This window comes from Schistocerca nitens, chromosome 10 (assembly GCF_023898315.1).
Source record: "Schistocerca nitens isolate TAMUIC-IGC-003100 chromosome 10, iqSchNite1.1, whole genome shotgun sequence".
NCBI classification, from domain to species: domain Eukaryota; kingdom Metazoa; phylum Arthropoda; class Insecta; order Orthoptera; family Acrididae; genus Schistocerca; species Schistocerca nitens.
In genome coordinates, this window is record NC_064623.1 from 32,725,350 (window position 1) to 32,728,392 (window position 3,043).

The following is a 3,043-nucleotide window of genomic DNA, read 5'->3' on the forward strand; positions in this document are numbered from 1 at the left end:
AACGGGCATCTATTTCTATATCTGTTCTGTTGTTATAACTAAAAAGACTTCCTAGGTACCTGAAGTGGTCAACAGTCTTGAAATTGAATCCATCTACAGTCAGAGGTGCATCTTCTCTGGTTTTCTTACTTATGGGCAAGTATTCTGTCTTTTCTTCATTAACATGTAATCCTGTTTTCTCAGCAATTTTGTAGTAATTTTGCATCATTCTGATTAATTCTCTTTTGAAACTACTTGTTAGTGCCACATCATCTGCAAAGGCAAGTCTTGTAATGTTCACATCCTGTAGCTGGATCCATTGTGGACTGGTTTTAGAAAATTCTCTGTCAATCTTCTCTAGGACAAGGTTAAATAAAATAGGTGAAATGGCATCCCCTTGTCTCAGTCCAGTGTACACCTTAAAATCTTCAGTTTCTCCTACCGGTGCCTTTATGCGACATAATGTTTCATCTATACACATTTTAACTAATCTGATTAATTTTGATGGTATTTTAAATTCCTTCATTATATTTAGGAGTGTCTGTCGGTGTATGCTATCATAGGCCTTTTTAAGATCTACGAATAATATGTGGACATCTACACTGAATTCCCACGCCTTCTCAGTTACTTGTCTTAGGGTGAATAAGTGATCTAATGTGGGTCTGTTTCTGCGGAAACCGCATTGGTAGTCCCCAATCAGTTCTTCTGTTACTGGTATCAGCCTGTTTAATAGGCAGCTCGATAAGATTTTGTAGGTGACATCCAGTAAGGCAATTCCTCTGTAGTTATCACAGACTAGTGGATCATTCTTCTTAAATATGGGGCACACAATTGCAGGAATGGTTTCTGTCTCCCAAACTGTTTCTATAAACGCCTGTATTCCTAATTCCAGTTGTGGGCCTCCATTCTTTAATAACTCAGCGTATAACTTGTCCTCGCCACAAGCCTAGTTATTCTTTAATTTCTTTATTGCTTGCTCTATTTCATTTACTGATGGGGTAGTAACTGTATCAGCTGTATCAATTGTATCAGGTTTTTCCAATTTAAAGTAAGAGTGTGGGTCATTGCAGTCGAGAAGTTGTGAAAAGTATGTGTTCCATCTGTTTTGTATGTCACTTTTGTTGGTCAATATTTTCCCATACTGATCCTTTATAAACTGTTCCCTTTTACTGAATTTACCAAAGGATTTTTTTAATATTTTGATACATCTGCCTTGTCCTGTGATGTTGGAAATCATCCTCTGCTTCTCTGATCATATTGTTATAGTATTCCCTTTTCTCTTGTCTTAGGGTTCTTTGCGTTTCTTGGCGGAGTTTATAGTATCTTTCCTTCAATGTCATATTGTCCCTTTCTTTAATTCATCCATTCCTCGCATTTCTTCTTTCCAGCACTTTTTCTTGACGCTCTGTGTTAAACCAAATTTTATTAGGTCGTTGTCTTTCACCTATGATTTTGGAAGCTGCTTCTTGAATACAGCCCTTCAGGTGTCTCCATCTGCTTTCGACATCCTGTGGTTCTGCATTGGTCAGTCCCGGTTTTGTTAGGTTGCTTTTAATTTCTTTTGTAAAATTTTCTTTTATATCTACTTTCGCCAGGTTTCCTATGTTATATCTTGTAATTTCTTCTCTATTTCTATTTACTTTCCTTTTGAGTTTCACTTTAATTTTGGATATTATTAACATGTGGTCTGTGTCACAATCCGCTCCCCTAAAGGTTCTGATATCTTTAATGCTGTTTTGGAATCGTTTCTGGATAGCTACATGATACCTTTCCATCTGGTGATATCCATGTTCCTAAATGAATGCGTTTATGTTGAAATTTTGTGCTCCTTATCGTAAGGCCATTTGTCATTACGAAGTTTATAAGTTGAACCCCATTCTCTGAACTTTCCTCGTGTAAGCTAAAATTGCCGATGGTTGGCTTGTAGATTTCTTCCTTTCCTACTTTGGCGTTAAAATCTCCTAACACTATTTTCACATTGTGCCTACTTAATAAGTTGTACGTTTGTTCCAGTTGGCTGTAGAATTCTTCTTTCGTGTTGTCATCCTTATCTTCTGCTGGTGTGTGTGCATTTACAAATGTAATGTCTAACCACTGCGTCTGTATAGTTATGTATGATATACGGTTATTAACATGTTTGAACTCCCCTACTGAGTCATCTATTGATTTATGAATGTAGAAACCGGTTCCAAATTCATGGCGCTGACCGCAATCTCTATACATTATTGTCCCGTCTGCTATTTTCAGTGAACTTGTTCCCTGCCATCTTACTTCTTGGAGAGCTACCAGTTGCACTCTATATTTTCGTAATTCGTTTGCTAGTATTTGGGCAGTTCCAGGACGATACAGGCTTCTAATATTCCTTGATCCAAAAGAAATCCTTGTAGCTTTGCCAGTTTTTGTTGCAGTAAATCCTGTCCTGTTTCCGAGGCTGGTATTGAGTATCCTGACCGTTTCGTATTTTTACATGAGTGGGTTGGTAGCCCTCTTCACAAACCCCAACATGGAGAACCTAGGGGGTACTTTATCCCTAGGAGGGTTGCCTTCACCGCGGCTGAGCGAGCCTCGCCTGCCCGTGCTAGTTTTGGTCCACCCCGGGTATTTTATTTCCCCGGTACCCTCTATATCTAGAGAGCATCCACCTATCCGCCACCTGGGGAGGCGCCCGATGGGGGACTAGCAAACCCCACACGGGGGCAATGTAATATAACATTCCAATTTTTCTGTTATATGAAAAGGCCATTCTAAATATCTCTATAAAAATTATAATTACTTCACTCATTCAGCATGAAGTATTTAGTAACAAATACGGTAAAAAGTTGCGTTAATAGGTTAACCACCCACAAGGCAAACATTACTGAATCCTCAGAGATGGGGAAAACGTGGCGGACGATTCCGCATGTTATATAAGAGCTCTGTCTGCGGCCTATCTGTCACGTGGGCCTCGATCTAAGCTAGTATGACGCAATGAGCCAGCAGTCGTTAACTGACCTTCGGCTCGAGACCACGCAAGAGTGAACGACACCGCGCATGCGCAGAGTGTTTCCGCTGACGCTATCTCGAA